The 18,490-nt window shown below is 46.0% G+C and overlaps 1 protein-coding gene and 1 long non-coding RNA gene across 2 annotated transcripts in view; one reads left to right on the top strand and one right to left on the bottom strand.

The window, feature by feature from the left end:
* Positions 1-15,251, bottom strand: part of PODN (podocan) — a 54,587-nt gene extending 39,336 nt beyond the window's left edge. The window contains exon 1 of the mRNA XM_044301029.1: positions 15,106-15,251. The gene's annotated coding sequence lies outside the window, so the exon portion shown is untranslated. The remainder of the gene's footprint in view (positions 1-15,105) is intronic.
* Positions 15,252-15,328: 77 nt separating this feature from the next.
* Positions 15,329-15,683, top strand: LOC122943360. The gene is made up of 2 exons (XR_006390859.1): positions 15,329-15,507; positions 15,592-15,683. It is a non-coding gene; the product is annotated as an uncharacterized LOC122943360 (long non-coding RNA).
* The last annotated feature ends 2,807 nt before the right edge of the window (positions 15,684-18,490 follow it).

Below are 18,490 nucleotides of genomic sequence, written 5' to 3'. Positions count from 1 at the left end.
TCACTGCCCAGTCTGGAGTTCGGGTTGAGACGGCTCAGATCGGTTCGGCCCTGGGATTTTTTGAGCTGTTCTTGACTGCGGAGCTTTTAGACATAGTTGTGGCCGAAACAAACAGGTATGCCACACAATTTATCACCGCTAACCCGGGAAGCTTTTATGCCCAGCCTTTCCGGTGGAAACCAGTCCAAGTTTCCGAACTTAAAACTTTTCTGGGCCTCCTCCTCAACATGGGCCTGACAAAAAAACATGAATTGCGGTCATATTGGTCCACGAACCCGATTCATCACATGCCCATGTTCTCTGCTGCCATGTCCAGGGCACGTTTTGAGGCCATCCTGCGGTTCCTGCACTTTAGTGACAACACCGCCTCCCGTCCCAGGGGCCACCCTGCTTTTGAACGGCTCCACAAAATTCGGCCCCTCATAGACCATTTCAACCAGAAATTTGCAGATATTTATACCCCAGAGCAAAACATCTGCATAGACGAGTCCCTGATACATTTTACCGGGCGCCTTGGCTTCAAGCAATACATCCCAAGCAAGCGCGCCCGGTATGGGGTCAAATTGTATAAGCTCTGTGAAAGGGCCACAGGCTATACCCACAAATTTCGGGTCTATGAGGGAAAAGATCAGACCCTGGAGCCGGTCGGTTGCCCTGACTACCTGGGGAGCAGTGGGAAGACAGTTTGGGACTTGGTGTCACCCTTATTCGGCAAGGGGTACCATCTTTATGTGGACAATTTTTACACAAGTGTGGCCCTCTTTAGGCATTTGTTTCTAGAACGGATTGGCGCCTGTGGTACCGCGCGAACTAGTCGCGCGGGCTTCCCCCAACGGCTCGTTACCACCCGTCTTGCAAGGGGGCAGAGGGCCGCACTGTGTAACGAAGAACTGCTCGCGGTGAAATGGAGAGACAAGCGTGACGTTTACATGCTCTCCTCCATTCACGCAGACACGACAATACAAATTGAGCGAGCAACCCGTGTCATTGAAAAGCCCCTCTCAGTCCACGACTATAACCTCCACATGGGAGGGGTCGACTTCAATGACCAGATGTTGTCTCCGTATTTACTTTCCCGACGCACCAGACGCTGGTATAAGAAGGTGTCTGTATATTTAATTCAATTGGCTCTGTACAATAGTTTTGTTCTCTACAGTAAGGCTGGGAGAACTGGATCCTTCCTCAAATTTCAGGAAGAGATCATTGAGAACCTCCTGTATCCAGGAGGTTCCGTGGCCCCAACCACCAGTGTAGTTAGCCGTCTACACGAGCGACATTTCCCCAATGTCGTTCCTGGTACCTCAACCCAACCGTCACCCCGAAAAAGATGTCGTGTCTGTAGCAGGAGTGGAATCAGGGCCGGCCTTAGGTGTTCAGGCGCCCTGTGCGAGCTAACCTTGTGGCGCGCCCCCCCCCCCCCCCCCAAAAAAAAAAAAAAAAAAAAATGCTTGTTGCTGGCATCATGGCATAGGCTGGCTGACTATCCAACCAAGTAGTTACCAGCCCTTACACCCCAAAGGCCGGTGTAATGTTATACTTCCCTAGTTCGTGAGATTTCCCTACCCTCGTCACTTCCGGTCGCACCGGACATGACGTGAGGAGGTGTGCAGCATCGCGCAGGCGCACAACGACAGGTTAGGGAAATTTCACAGCAGCGCATGCGCCAGGAGCCTCGCCGGCGGTTAGGGTAGGGAAAAACTATGGGCCAATTCGCAGTGATCGGATGGATGTTTTCAGCTGAACACCGGCCGACACTGCGCATGCACCGGGAGCCTCACCAGCGGTTAGGGAAGGGAAAAATGTACGTACGGGCCAGTGCTTTTTCCCTACCCTAACCGCTGGTGAGGCCCCCAGCGCATGTCGGCCGGTGTCCAGCTGAGAAAATTAGTTTCCAATGTAGTATTAATAACTAAACAATTAAATAATAAACATATTGCATTGTCTACTTACCACCAGGACAATAAGATGATCTGGACTCTGGCTGCAGTCTGGCTCTGGAGACTCCATTGTCACTCTCATTATTCCCCCCCCCCAATCACTCTCATTATTTCCCCCCCCCCCCGCCATCACTCTCATTATTCCCCCCCCAATCACTCTCATTATTTCCCCCCCCCGCCATCACTCTCATTATTTCTCCCCCCCCCATCACTCTCATTATTTCTCCCCCCCCCCCCATCACTCTCATTATTTCTCCCCCCCCCCCCCATCACTCTCATTATTTCTCCCCCCCCCATCACTCTCATTATTTCTCCCCCCCCCCATCACTCTCATTATTTCTCCCCCCCCCCCATCACTCTCATTATTTCTCCCCCCCCCCCCATCACTCTCATTATTTCTCCCCCCCCCCCCATCACTCTCATTATTTCTCCCCCCCCCCCATCACTCTCATTATTTCTCCCCCCCCCCCATCACTCTCATTATTTCTCCCCCCCCCCCCCCATCACTCTCATTATTTCTCCCCCCCCCCCATCACTCTCATTATTTCTCCCCGACACTCTCATTATTTCCTCCCCCCCCCCCCCCATCACTCTCATTATTTCCTCCCCCCTCCCACTCTCTTTTCCACCTCTAGTGTAGCGTGGCCGAGCTCTGTTTGATCCGCGGTACAGGAGCATTTGTTTCCTGTACCCGGCCGGACTGACAGGAAGTGCACACTAAGTGAGCACTTCCTGTCAGTCCGGCCGGGTACAGGAAACAAAAGCTCCTGTACCGCGGATCGAACAGAGCTCGGCCACGCTACACTAACAGCACACAGCAGGCGCAGGCAGAGCCTCAGCCACTCAGGCGGCGCAGAATGAGGGGCGCCGCCCGCCGCCCGAAGTTTTTTTTTTTTAAAACCGCAACGTGCGCCCCCTGCTGAATACAGGGGAGGGGGAGGGGGCGGGGGCCCGCCCGCCCCGTGGGAAAACATAAGTGCCGCCTCGCCTGCCCATATTACATTGCGGGCTGTCGGCCGCCCGGCGCCCCTGTTGCTATGGCGCCCTGTGCGGCCGCACAGCCCGCACACCCCAAAGGCCGGCCCTGAGTGGAATAAGGCGTGACACCCGCTATTTCTGTCCTGACTGTCCGGACCACCCTGCCCTATGCTTTGGAGAGTGTTTCCGGAAGTACCACTCACAGGTACACTATTAGCATAGGGATCATCTCACCAGGACAGGCACACAGGGCTATTAGGGCCCATTCACTCACTGCTGCTGCAAACGTCTCCTTTCACATGGGACAAAGTGCATAACGCACTTCGCCACATCTTTGGGCGATTTGCGCTTTGCACATTGACCCATGGGGAAGGAGAGGTTTGTTCTATAAAGGTAAAAAAACAAAAAAAAAAACAAAAAAAAAAAACAGGTAAGCAAACAGGTTAATGTTTAGTTCCAAAAGTTAAAGTTACATGTTCTGTTCCAAAGTTAATAAAATTATTGCGTTGTGGCCTGTTTTTTTCTTTTTTTTTTTTTTGTCTTTTTACCTTCCAGGTGGACCAACCGATCTACTAGCTGCAGCACCCATGTGCATTCTGACAGAAGCATTGCGCTGCTGTCAGATTACACGCAAGTCGGTGTATGCGGCGCTGCAAGATGGGATTTTCTCCTCTGCAGTGACAGATACGTTTGCCGAGGCATACGAGCTGAGGAGGAGGCGGCGTTCCTATGCTTTGGCAAGCACTTTGTATGTATATATATATATAAAAAAAAAAATCCCGGCAATGATTTATTCATCCACATCGATTGATGCGAATGGAGAAATCGGGTTTGCCAGGGCATACGAGCTAAGTGGGTATGGATGTAGGGCGGAGCTCCTATGTCCTGGCAGACGCCTTTCCCCTCCATTTTTTTTTTTTTGGCAGAGATTTTTTCATCCACATTGATCGATGCGAATGAAGAAATCTGTGCCGTTCATTTTTTTCTTTCAGCCCAGAGGCTGAACGGAAAAAAAAATCTCATTACCTGTATGCTCAATATAAGGAGAATAGCAGAAACTCCTAATGCTGGCCATACATGTAATGATTGCGGAGACCCTCAAATGCCAGGGCAGTACAAACACCCCACAACTGACCCCATTTTGGAAAGAAGACACCCCAAGGTATTTGCTGAGGGGCATATTGAGTCCATGAAAGATTGAAATTTTTGTCCTAAGTTAGCGGAAAGTGAGACTTTGTGAGAAAAAACAAAAAAAAATCAATTTCCGCTAACTTATGCGAAAAAAAAAAAAATTCTTTGAACTTGCCAGGCCCCTCATTGGATACCTTGGGGTGTCTTCTTTCCAAAGTGGGGTCACATGTGGGGTATTTATACTGCCCTGGCTTTTTAGGGGCCCTAAAGCGTGAGAAGAAGTCTGGGATCCAAATGTCTAAAAATGCCCTCCTAAAAGGAATTTGGGCCCCTTTGCGCATCTAGGCTGCAAAAAAGTGTGACAGATCTGGTATCGCTGTACTCAGGATAAGTTGGGGAATGTGTTTTTGGGTGTCATTTTACATATACCCATGCTGGGTGAGATAAATATCTTGGTCAAATGCCAACTTTGTATAAAAAAAATGGGAAAAGTTGTCTTTTGCCAACATATTTCTCTCACCCAGCATGGGTATATGTAAAATGACACCCCAAAACACATTCCCCAACTTCTCCTGAGTACGGCGATACCAGATGTGTCACACTTTTTTGATGCCAAGGTGGGCAAAGGGGCGCATATTCCAAAGTGCACCTTTCGGATTTCACCGGTCATTTTTTACAGATTTTGATTGCAAAGTACTTCTCACACATATGGGCCCCTAAATTGCCAGGGCAGTATAACTACGCCACAAGTGACCCCATTTTGGAAAGAAGACACCCCAAGGTATTCCGTGAGGGGCATGGCGAGTTCCTAGAATTTTTTATTTTTTGTCGCAAGTTAGTGGAATATGAGACTTTGTAAGGAAAAAAGAGAAAAAAAAAAAATCATCATTTTCTGCTAACTTGTGACAAAAAATAAAAAATTCTAGGAACTCGCAGTGCCCCTCACGGAATACCTTAGGGTGTCTTCTTTCCAAAATGGGGTCACTTGTGGCGTAGTTATACTGCCCTGGCAATTTAGGGGCCCAAATGTGTGAGAAGTACCTTGCAATCAAAATGTGTAAAAAATGCCCTGCAAAATCCGAAAGGTGCACTTTGGAATATGTGCCCCTTTGCCCACCTTGGCAGCAAAAAAGTGTGACACATCTGGTATCGCCGTACTCAGGAGAAGTTGGGGAATGTGTTTTGGGGTGTCATTTTACATATACCCATGCTGGGTGAGAGAAATATCTTGGCAAACGACAACTTTTCCCATTTTTTTATACAAAGTTGGCATTTGACCAAGATATTTTTCTCACCCAGCATGGGTATATGTAAAATGACACCCCAAAACACATTCCCCAACTTCTCCTGAGTACGGCGATACCAGATGTGTGACACTTTTTTGATGCCAAGGTGGGCAAAGGGGCGCATATTCCAAAGTGCACCTTTCGGATTTCACCGGTCATTTCTTACACATTTTGATTGCAAAGTTCTTCTCACACATTTGGGCCCCTAAATTGCCAGGGCAGTATAACTACGCCACAAGTGACCCCATTTTGGAAAGAAGACACCCCAAGGTATTCTGTGAGGGGCATGGTGAGTTCCTAGAATTTTTTATTTTTTGTCGCAAGTTAGTGGAATATGAGACTTTGTAAGAAAAAAAAAAAAAAAAAAAATCATCATCATTTTCCGCTAACTTGTGACAAAAAATAAAAAGTTCTATGAACTCACTATGCCCATCAGCGAATACCTTAGGGTGTCTACTTTCCGAAATGGGGTCATTTGTGGGGTAGTTATACTGTTTGGGCATTGTAGAACCTCAGGAAACATGACAGGTGCTCAGAAAGTCAGAGCCGTTTCAAAAAGCGGAAATTCACATTTTTGTACCATAGTTTGTAAATGCTATAACTTTTACCCAAACAATTTTTTTTTTGCCCAAACATTTTTTTTTTATCAAAGACATGTAGAACAATAAATTTAGCGAAAAATTTATATATGGATGTCGTTTTTTTTGCAAAATTTCACAGCTGAAAGTGAAAAATGTCATTTTTTTGCAAAAAAATCGTTACATTTTGATTAATAACAAAAAAAGTAAAAATGTCAGCAGCAATAAAATACCACCAAATGAAAGCTCCATTAGTGAGAAGAAAAGGAGGTAAAATTCATTTGGGTGGTAAGTTGCATGACCGAGCGATAAACGGTGAAAGGAGTGTAGTGCCGAAGTGTAAAAAGTGGCCTGGTCATGAAGGGGGTTTCACCTAGCGGGGCTGAAGTGGTTAAAGGGAACCTGACATGTCCCACATGCCATCCTATCCGCAGGCTGCATTTTATAGAGCAGGAGGAGCTGAGCAGACTGATTGAACTATATATCATTCTGCTCAGCTCTTCCTGCTCTATACCATGCACCATGTTCAGGTTCTCTTGAACTTATGGAGTAAGGCCTCATAGACACAGCAGAGTCATCCTTATTTAAATAGCGCCAACATATTCTGCAGGGCCTTACAATCAGGGGAACATGATCAGGGGATCATCCTTGGAGGCACACGGCGCACCTATGGCACCTTAGGCACTCTGTGTGCTCAATTATTATGGAATGCTTCGAGGGTAGAAGACCTCTAAAATATGGCATCCCTTAGAACATGGATTACATTTTATTTCTACTATATTTCATATCAAGAGACATTAAAACGTTACTATATGCCTCCGTATAAAATCAGAGACATTTGGAGGTCCTACTATCAATGCTAAATTACTGCTCCATACAACCATTGTGCCGAACCATAATATGCAGAGACACTAGTAGTATCTGGGATTTTTATTTGAGGGACCCTAAAAGCCCTTACATGGTACATGGTAGGTGGGTCCTCTCACAGATTTTGTCTAGAAGCCTTAAGTTGTTTCTCTGTACCAGAGTCCACCTGATATACCATAACGTTAAAACTAGCCAAAACAGCTCTGATCTGTCAAGGCATGGACTCCATAAGTCCACTGAAGGCATCTTGTGGTATCAGGCACCAAAACATCAGATCCAAGTGGTGAGGTGGATCAGACGCACATCAATGAACCTTGAGCACCTATGATCCTACTGCTGGTTCACCAGTTGACTTTCCTTCGACAACTTTTGGTAGCTACTAACCACTCCTTGCTGGGAACACCCAACAAGACCTGCTATTTTAATGACACTGATCCGGTCATCCAGTCATTTGTCAAAGTCATTTAGATCCTTACACTTGCTCATTTTTCTAGTTTCTAAAACGTCAACTTCGAGGACTGACTTTCACTTGTTGGCTAACACATCCCACCTCTTGACATTATCACGAGATATTAATCATTCGTGTTATTCACTCCACCTGTAGGCGGTTTTAATGATCTGGCTGATGGATTCATGGTTTGCATTAATCTAATGTGCATAATTGATGCCGAAAGGGTCTGCAGAGAAGCAAAACTTCTGCATCTGTCTCCCTGGTGCAGTTGCCGTCTATCCACTTGTCTCTAACCCTGCTATGACCGAGGCTTACGCTGAATACTCCCAGCTGCCTCGCTAATCCAAGTGTTTTTTTTTGTCTTGCAAAAGTTCACGTACCAAAGAAAAAAGTTGGCCAGCGCCTCACATAATGCTTAGTATTTCTCCTCTGTTTGACAGACTCAGTGTGTGAGCGGCGCTGGTGGCTTCCTTCTCATACTGGGGCCTCTTAATGACGTGGAAAATATACAAACCCAGGCAAATGTTGGCACGTTTGTGTCACTGGACTGTAATCACAATGACAGAGGAGATAAAAACGGGCAAGCTAAGGAGGTCGAAAACGGATAGCAATCTTTCCAGCATGCCGCTTACAGTCAGAACCCTCGGGCACTGCGGCCTACCGACTCTACCTATTAAATAGTGATGAAAATATGATATTGTTCTATTAACTGGAAGCCTAAATATCAACCCAAGGCCCAAGCATCTGAATAAATTGTGTATAAAGCTAATAGCAGTCAGGATGACCACTTAAGCGTCTCGCCTTTTGCACCAGGACCACCCATATAAATAACAAAGACCTACATCAGCCATGAAGCTATCAAGAAGCCCATGAGAAGAAAAAGTCCAGCTAAGCCTTACCCTATAACCCTTCCCTAGGCATTCCCAGTAGCTCAGTATGAATCAATGGATCATGTTGCCCTTCTCTCCTACAAGAAACGGGAAGAAAGACACATGCCCGCCCCTCCTATCTTGGAATGGCTGGATCGGAAACAGTGGGAGGATTTCTGGAGTTCCCAGGTTTGGAACCCAAAATAAAGGGTGAGAAAGTATAAAGGACAGATACAACTTCTCTTTTTTTTATTCACTCCTGGTTTTGGCTTCCAAATCTGCATCAGGAAACCTGACCATGTGGCTGTACCCCTAGAGCTACCCGTAGCGCTACTGTAGAGAAATGTGTCTCTTGTGTGATCCTCAACCATTGCTCATAATATAAATATGGTTAAGAGGTTAAGGACCATGATGGACAATATTGCAAAGCATCCACTTTTGGTGAGGAAACAAACCATCATGGTTTTACCCGAGGGTACAATCATGATTCCTTCCATTTACATTGCTCCCCAGGCCAATTTCTTCTGTTTTTCCTCGATTTATCCTCCCAAAAACTGATACCCATCTAATAAATGAGCTCCTTCATCTTGCCATCTTCTACATGGTGCAAGATTTCCAATTCTGAAAGAGGTTTTCCACTTGTGGTGAGATCAGCCAGTAAGTGGCTCAGTTCTCCTACAGCACCCCCACAGGCCAAGTGGAGCATTACATCATGCTGAGTGAAATGGATGGATTGTCCTGGTAGCAGATGGTAAAGCTGGGTCTTCCAGAAAGAGAGACGCTCTTGGTAGTTGCTCAAACACTCTGGTTAAAGAATGGGGACTCATAATGACTTAATTGGGGGTATAAAATGGCTTTTCTAAGACAAACTCTTGTGATTAGAAAGAATATTATGACCCGATCGGTTTTTAATGGGCCACACATTGGAATACAACAGTGGTCATAATTTATTATTCTTTTTTTTATTATATTTCTGCATGACAATGAAGTATGACCTTCTTGAGGCTCTAGGCTCATTTCAGCATGTCTTGCACACCGTGTTTTCACGCTGTGATTTTTTATATATATATTCCAGGAACAAGTTGTATTTATGGACTAAGAACAAGAACATGAACTTCACTTCAGCCAAAGGATACTAAAACCATATGAGTGATAGATTGTAAACGGTTGGATTACACGTATAAATACATCTGAGCAGCTTTGCTTCCTCCTATTAAAGCGGAAATGTGCTCTGCGGCATTGTCCCAATGGTATCTTCCATACATGAGTGCCAGAATGCCCTGGTGAATATCAAGCTTGGAATGCGGGTTTATGGATACAAAGGTCTTTTTAAATTAATGATGTTTGGGAAGGGATGTATAATTCATAACCAAACTACAATTCCATTTAGCTTTGTCTTAGGCTTAAAGGCTATGTAAACCTTTGGGGCCAATTTTTTTTTATTATTGCATTATACTCATTTTACGCTAAAAATCTTTTTTTGAATTGATCTTTATTAAAAATATGGAGCCCTTTTTTCTGTACAGAGCTGAGATGCTCTAGTAGCAGCCTCTGGATTTTCTCTCTTTTCCGTCAGTTGGGGAGATGACGCGCTCCTTATCTCTGCTCTCTGACATTATAAACAATCATTATAGCTCAGTTCTTATCTTACTGATAAGAATGTGGCTTCAATAAAGGTGGATTTAGACAGGCCGACTTAGCGGCTGATTGTTGGGAAGGAAACGTTCCTTCCCGACAGTCAGCTGCTCGGTCAGTGAAGGAGACCGAGCATTTACATGCAGAGATATACTTCACTGTATGAGTACAGGGGATCACTATAATGATCCCTCATCCTCATACAGAATCATGGCTTCTGAATAGTAGATCTCTGTTTAGACAGCATGATCTGCTGCTCAGAAGCCATGATCGGTGCTGCCTGCATGAGCGACAGGATCACCTGATGAACGAGTGTTTAGTTCGTTCATCGGTTGATCACAGCACATTTAGACGGCCAGATGATTGCGAACGACCGTGGTCGTTCCCGATAATCTGGACGATTATTGGTGTATCTAAGGGTACTTTCACACTTGCGTTTTTCTTTTCCGGCATAGAGTTCCGTCACAGGAGCTCTGTACCGGAAAATAACTGATCAGGCATATCCCCTTGCATTCTGAATGGAGAGTAATCCGTTCAGTTTGCATCAGGATGTCTTCAGTTCAGTCGTTTTGACTGATCAGGCAAAAGAGAAAACCGCAGCATGCTACGGTTTTCTCTCCGGCCCAAAAAACTGAATACATGCCTGAACGCCGGATCCGGCATTTTTTCATATAGGAATGTATTAGCGCCGGATCCGGCATTCAGAATACCGGAATGCCGGATCCGTCGTTCCAGCATGCGCAGATCGGCAAAAATGTGAAAAAATGTACAAGACGGATCCGTCTGTCCGCATGACAAGCGGAGAGACGGATCCGTCCTTGCAATGCATTTGTGAGACGCATCCGGATCCGTCTCACAAATGCTTTCAGTCAGCGGCAGATCGGCGGATCCGGCGGCCAGTTCCGACGACGGAACTGCCCGCCGGATCACACTGCCGCAAGTGTGAAAGTAGCCTAAATCCACCTTTAGCGTTTATCACCTCTTAGTAGTTTAGAAATAAGGGGGGAGATTTATTAAACTAGTGTAAAGAAGAACTTGCTTAGTTGCCCATAGCAACCAATCAGATTCCACCTTTCATTTTCCACAGCTCTTTTGGAAAATGAAAGGTGGAATCTGATTGGTTGCTATGGGCAGCTAAGCCAGTTCTACTTTACACCAGTTTGATAAATCTCCCCCAAGAGTTATTAGAGGACTGGCACAAAATAAAAGTAAAAAGTACCAGTCACACAGTTAAAAAAATTGTTAATCTTTTGTGACAGAATGGCTCAATATTTTAAATAAAGACCAATTGAAAATATGATTTTTTGCCAAAAATGAGTAAAATACAATCATAAATAAAAATTGCCTTTGAGGTGTACATAGTCTTTAAAGGGAATCTATCACCAGATTTGAACTGAGGGTGACAGAGAACCTGATTCAAAAGCAGGGTCACTTACTTTTGTTTGAAGGGCATCTGTCAGCAGTTTTGTACCTATGACACCGGCTGACCTGTTACATGTGCACTTGGCAGCTGAAGACATCTGTGTTGGTCCCATGTTCATATGTGACCGCATTGCTGAGAAAAATGATGTTTAATATGTGCAAATGAGCCTCTAGGAGCAACGGGGGCGTTGCCATTACACCTAGAGGCTCTGCTCTCTCTGCAACTGCCGCGCCCTCAGCAGCCATTGCTGGAGTCCAGATATTCATAAGCTGTGTTTCCCCCCTGCCTTCCTAAAAATGATTCTGTACATAGGAAGAAAGCTGGCAATCAGCAGAGGGGGCAGCGAGAAGCTCATTAATACGAGGAATCCCGAGTTTGTGCATTACAATAAAATCAAAATAAGACTACATTGGGCGTACTAAGCTCTTCTAGCTATATCAAGGGACACTACTGAGTATCCCTTGAAAAAGTGGGAAGGGGAAAACAGGTTGGGAGGAAACAGATGACCTGCTTAAAGAGTCTTAGTACTTTCACACAATTTAATTTAATTTAATAGAGAATGGGGTAACTAGCAAATTTCTGAATCACTTCATTTAAAAAATCTGCCTGCATCCACCTGAAAAGAAGCCGTAAAGTCATGGCCACTACCACTAGGGGTCTCACTCCACCTAATTTACAGTCCACTGCCAGCTGTCAGGCAAGAACTGTCCCTAATAATAGAGACTAAAAATACGGTCCGGCAGGAAGTGGGGGCGTGTCAGAGCTAGCTGACCCTGATGAAAGAACTGCTCCTATACTGCTTCTGAACATAATAGGAGCCTCCTGGCTTGGGAAAGCACATCAAAGAAGTACAGTGCTGGCAGATTCCACAGAAGCGAGACGCCCCCTGCTTCTGAGAGAAATGCATCTAGCTGTGCAGCTAAAACAGATAATACTATGGCTGAAAAAAAAACATTAGGGAAGCCTAATAAAGACCTGCTCCCTCCTTCATAGTTATCATTGTGCAAAGAAGAACAGCCATTATGCAAAAGTTTTTGAAAACTCAGGTATGCTTTAAACTTTCATTATATGCTTGGAATGCCTTGTATATCTTTCAGAAGTCAAAATAGGAAGTGTGTACATACTGTCCTTGGAGCGGCACCCATACATTTCCATAGGAGGGATTTGTTTGAGTGTCCTTGCCATCCCTGAAGGTGTTTGCCAGTACTATCGCTGATAACTGAGAAGTAAAGTAAGTGCCCCTGCCTCTCAGTCAGCCATTCTGAAGATACAAAGAGTCCTTTAGTCACTCAACCTCAAGCACCCCTTTTCTTCATGTCCATCATACTTCTGTATGTATGGCATGCCTCTTTGCCTTCGAGGTTAATATACAAGATGACGGCATATCCTAAACTGTGGTAGGCATGACTGCGTGCATCTTGGTTGCCTGCAATAAATTCCCTTTTCCTCCATTACCTTCAATGTAAACCGCATTTATGTAGAATTACCTATAACAGCACATGCAACTTTGCATCTTCAAGGGGTGGTCCTATGATGAAAATTATACATAATCTAGTGCATGAGAACCTCTTTCTATCAAAGCTGGAACCATCCCTGTACCTCACATGGGTCTAGATATCTCCTCATTCATTGCTGCAATTGCTTTGCTAGATTTGCTGGTGGTTTACGGGGCGTGTCCTTTTTCAGGGGAGGGTGTTCCGTCAGCTGCAGTCAGTAGTAGTTTAACGGTGAAACAGAGCATGTGCTTTCATCTCAGGACAGACAAATTAGAAAAAGAGCAAGCAGCAGGTGGCGCTATACAGCTAGATTTCATGGGATAACTCAGTAGCAATAATACATTATTAATTACAGGCAATGATACATGTATTCAGATCCAGGTGCAGAATATTATTTGTGGGACAACCCCTTTAAGGAATGTCTGTACAAGAGACAACTGGAAATGTGGTTTATATTTGCTTAATATGTGAGACCCACGCACAACTGGTTGTACTTAAGTCGTATGAGAGCGTTACACCAGGGTCTATGTGGTCAGGAAGGGGCTACACAGCACGCACTGTGTCATCTCAAAGACAATAGGTTTTCAGGTACTTAGATATTGATGACCTATTCTCAGGATAGGTCATCAATATCAGACTGGCGGGGGTCCGACACCTGGCAAGAAAATAGCGCTAACCTCTGACTGACCATGTTGACTAAGAGAAGAAAGATATGTAGCCACCACTAGGGGGAGCTTAATGCATACTGTATTATAATTGAGTCATTAGTATAAACTGTATTCGGTAAGCTCCTAAGTGCCCTCTAGTGGTGACTAAAGGCAACCAGAATGTGGTTATTCAAGTCTATGTCTATACAGGATTTGGAGGTTTGTATCAGAAAAATTGAGCTCTCAAGGTAAAAAAATATAGAATGTTAGATCTATTTTAATACAAACATTGGTATACATGGGTAGAAAAACACATTAAAGGGCATCTGTCAGCAGATTTGTATCTATGACACTGGCTGATCTGTTACATGCGCGCTTGGCAGCTGAAGGCATCTGTGTTGGTCCCATGTTCATATGTGCCCGCATTGCTGAGAAAAATGAAGTTTTATTATATGCAAATGAGCCTCTAGGAGCAACGGGGGCGCTGCCATTGCACCTAGAGGCTCAGCTCTCTCTGCAACTGCCATGCCCTCTGCACTTTGATTAATAGGGTCAAGTGTGATGATGCTTACACTGCTTAGCCCTGTCAATCAAAGTGCAGGGGGAGTGGCAGTTGCAGAAAAAGTCTTGAGGTGTAACGGCAACGCCCCCGTTGCTCCTAGAGGCTCATTTGCATATATTAAGATATCATTTTTCTCAGCAATGCGGGCACATATGAACATGAGACCAACACGGATGTCTTCAGCTGCCAAGCGCACATTGCAGGTTCATAGGTACAAACCTGCTGACAGATGCCCTTTAAGACACCTACAATGTGATCATTGCAGGGAATTCGACACTGCATGGAAAAAGTCGCCACCTAGCTCTAGTTTTACTGGCAATCAGCAAGTCACAAGTATATATTATATGAATCTTTTTTTTTTTTTTACTTATTTTTTTTAACGCCGACTCCTATTAAAATATCTTGGCCAATCGTCAGAGAAAGCTCAGTATTTCTCAGCGTGACTGCAGCTGGTAACGCTCCCATCTCCTGGGAACAGCACCGATTTTAATCACTCCGACACACGCTGCAGACCAGAACATCTAACATGATCTACAGCTGCCGTGTAGCACGTCTGTGCCGGAGGACACTGACAAATGGAGGGAAAAATTACCCATTCCATGCTAAATTGTGGATGCAGTCATGAAAATTACAAGCCTTACACATACGGAGGCAGCAGAGCTGGACGTGGCTTTTAACTCTTTGAGGACTGCATTGTCAAAATGCACCATGAGAAAGAACAAGACCCTACAGAAGACAAACTCAGCACTGCTACATCTGTCTCACGCCATTAGACATCTGACCAAACATAATAAACGTTTCCGAACAGGACGGTGGTCTTCAACCTCTGGCTCTACAGGTGATGCAAAACTACCACTCACGGCATGACCTCGGCTGTCTGGTTACGCTGAGAGTTGTAGTCTTGGAGGTTCATGTGTTTCAGATCACCGGAGTAGAAGCCAGGAAGGAAAATCATTGGTGACCACCAGCTCTCCAGCGTGAGGAATCTGACAAACAACTCTCCACCATATCCCAGCTTGGAAGTTTGAGTCTTGCAAAAATGCATTCACACACAGACATATATATACGGTAGGATGACATTTTAACCTGCATTGCTGCATCCTATGATTATAAAGCAAAGTTCTCATCTATTTCTAGTCTCCTCAGACCCCCCCCCCCTCCCCCCCCCATCTCATCACCTATATGTCCAAATCCCCCTCACCCCTTAGGATTGTCTTCTTCGCACCACTCCCCCTTCCCTCTCACCTTGCTGAGACAGAGATGAAGGAAAAGAGAATCACTTCATGCCATGACAAGTATCCCTCTAATCGCAGCCTCCCAGTAACACGGATCCAGCCCAGATGTGGGACGGGGATGTCCTGCCTTCCCTGGCAGATGTGAAGGGGTTTTGTGGAAATATCTAAGAGCTTCTAAGGGGAGGAGAGAAGCCCAGCATGGAAGCAGGACTTACTCAGGACAGATTTGCATTTGTGATTTTATACGTCAGGGTTTGCATTGGACTTGTCCTATGGATGGAGGTCGTTATGGGCTTCGAGGTCTTTGTGCCACCTGTAGACCACTGAAGTCTGGACTGCACCTTTGTGGACAAGGCTTGGGATGTATGGACACAGTGTCTGACCATCTCGTCGTCCACGTCACAAATGCACGGTCTGCATAATTTTGTGACTTTTATGTTTGATGTTCTAATATGTAACTTTTGCTTAATTTTCTTCATCTTTATATATCTAATAGTCTACATTTCACCTCCCCGTTGTGGTGTCGGATGGATCCTGCAGAAAGGTTCCAATGGAAGAGCGACGGAGATATACAAACATCATGAGGTATGAGAACTGTGTATTATACGGCATTTTTACACAAATATATATATATAAATATATAGTGACACAGCGAGAGGTTTGGTCTGGGAAAACAGGTATTTTCCTCCCAGCATGTGCTGCTGGGCTGATTTACAGTCAGGTGAGGTCAAATACCAGACTGGATTTTAAGTGCCAGTCAGGGTTTTGGCAGCACCTGGCTGTCCTTAAATAGGCAGCTGGGCTCAGAAGCAAGGTCTCTGTGTTGGGATCTAGGAGCCTTGTGTCTGGATGAAGGCTTGCTACCTGTTTGGTAGGAAAATAGGTTGGTGCTGCTATCAGCAAGGACTCTTTGAGGCAAAATTGCCGCATGGTGTGAATTACCACCAACACCGCAAGGTGACTTTTTGCTTGTTTATGACTGCTTGTTTTGTCACGTGCCTAAAGTGTGAATAAAACACTGAACTGTTTGATCCAAAGAACTTGTTGTTGCCTCTATACTGCGTCTGCTAATCCTGTCTACCAGAGCGAAACCCCACAATTGGTGGAGGATGTGGGCAAGAGCAGTGAGGCTGCCGTGAAGGCTGATATTTTTGGTTTCTGCATTTTTCAGGCACAGTTGTATGTCATACATTAAACCAGCTGTATTACAACCAGTGCCCCACGACAAAATGGAGGCTGTTGTGAAGGCCCTCATGGAGGCTAATCTGCAGCAACGCAAGGCTAATAAGCAGCAGCAGGAGACTAACAAGTTGCTGCTAAAACATGTGATGGCTTTGAAGACAGCAGGAGCAACCCTGAGCGTCCGAATCGGATGCCCAGAAAGCATTCCGTGCCGCAATTCCTAAGTTGACCCCCACGACATCAAAACCTACCTGGCGATGTACGAGAAAGTGGCCATCAGGGAAAAGCTACCCCCTGACCAGTGAGCTAAGGTCGTCGCTCCATTCCTGGCATCCGATTCCCAGCGGGTGTATTTTGACTTGCCAGCCAGACGATCAAGCGGCCGACTACCAGAAAGTCAAGGGTGAGATTCTGGCAAGACTGGGGGTGAATGTGTTGGTCCAGGCCCAGCGGGTGCATCAGTGGGGGTTCAACCCGGCTGAGCCTGCAAGACCGCAGTATTATAACTTACTTCACCTCTTGCAAAAATGGCTACAGCCTGACGTGCTGAGTCCCACTGCTATGCTGGATTGTCTGTTAGCCAATATGTTCTGGAGGGCTTTGCCATAACCTCTCCAGCACTGGATCGGTCAGGTGTCTCATCGCCTTTGAGATGGTGGACCTAGTGGAACGCTATGAAGCTACCAGGAATCTAAAGGAGAGTTCTGTCGGGAGGGGGGGGGGGTCGGAAAACCCCCAAAAATCTCCACCCCAGGCCCGTAGATTTGAGCCTATAAAACACGCCCGGGATGTACCCACGGCGAACCTGGCTCCGATAGTCTACTGGCGGTGTCAGGAGCCTGGCCATGTAAGCGCTGAGTGTCCCCATCGGGTTGAGCCCATGGACATTAACTATGGCTACCGTCAGTCGCTATATGCCAGGAGGCTGAGTGCAAAGGAACCCCAGAGTCTCTAGATCACTTGTGCCAGGTGGAAGTGGGAGACACTCCGGCGGAGGCTCTGCTGGACTCAGGCCTACCCTAGTGCTGTCCACTGAGTATATTGGCCGAAAAGTCGGGGTGATGTGCATCCTCGGAGGCTTAAAAGACTACCCCACCGCGCTGGTGTCTCTAACCAGGGTGGCCGGTAGATGACCCACGAGGTGGCTGTCGGCACAAATCTACATTATGAACTCATAATAGGGAGAGACTTCCCGGGCTTCCCGGCACTGTGGCCTGCTATGAGAGTGACTGATACCCATGAGACAGGGGTAACCCTAGCAGAGTGGCCCAGCTCAGGGGGGAGTTAAGAACCCTGGGAACCTAAGACCGAAGGGCCAGCGGTAGGGGTGACCGCCACTTCGGTGGAAGAGGGGGAGACAAGGGGGAGTGATGGTGGGAGACGTGGAGGACTTGCCGCCAGGTCTTGAATTGGCAGACCTCAATGTCTCTGGGGTTAATTTTGGTACCGCCCAACGTCGGGACCCAACCCTATCCCGCAACTGGGAAAATGTGTTAATAGTAGATGGTGAATCACAACAACCTGGGGCAGAGTCGGTGTTTCCCTGTTTTGTGGTTCATCAGGATTTGTTGTATCGGGTAAACCAACTACGGGGTGAGCCCATTGAACAGTTGGTTGTCCCCAAGGCTTATCACAAGCTTGTGTTAGATCTAGCCCACCAACACGTTCTTGGGGGTCACCTGGGGTTGCAGAAAACTCAGGATCGTATTCTACAGCGGTTTTACTTGGCCAGCATATTCAAAGAAGTGGAAGAGTTTTGTAAGTCTTGCCCGACCTGCCAGATAACTAGCCCCCAGCCACATTTGCGTAGTCCCCTAGTACCTCTCCCGATTATCAAAGTACTGTTTGACTGAATTGCTATGGACCTCATAGGCCCAGTACCGAAGTCCGCCAGAGGGCATCAACACATCTTAGTCATTCTAGACTATGCCACTCGGTACCCGGAGGTGGTGCCACTGCGCCAAACTCATAGCTAAGTAGTTAATGGAGATGTTTTCCTGAGTGGGACTACCTAAAGAGGTTCTGATTGACCAAGAGACCCTTTTATGTCCAAGGTGATGAAGGAACTCTGTAAGTTGCTGCACATAAAACAACTACGGACGTCCGTTTGCCATCCGCAAACAAACGGTCTGGTAGAACGGTTTAACCAAACATTAAAAAATATGTTGGTGGCTAAAGATGGGAAAGACTGGGACCTCCTTCTGCCCTATCTC

This window comes from Bufo gargarizans, chromosome 7 (assembly GCF_014858855.1).
Source record: "Bufo gargarizans isolate SCDJY-AF-19 chromosome 7, ASM1485885v1, whole genome shotgun sequence".
Classification (NCBI taxonomy): Eukaryota; Metazoa; Chordata; class Amphibia; order Anura; family Bufonidae; genus Bufo; species Bufo gargarizans.
Note: the sequence above shows the minus strand (reverse complement) of the source record. Positions and strands in the feature narration are given on the sequence as shown.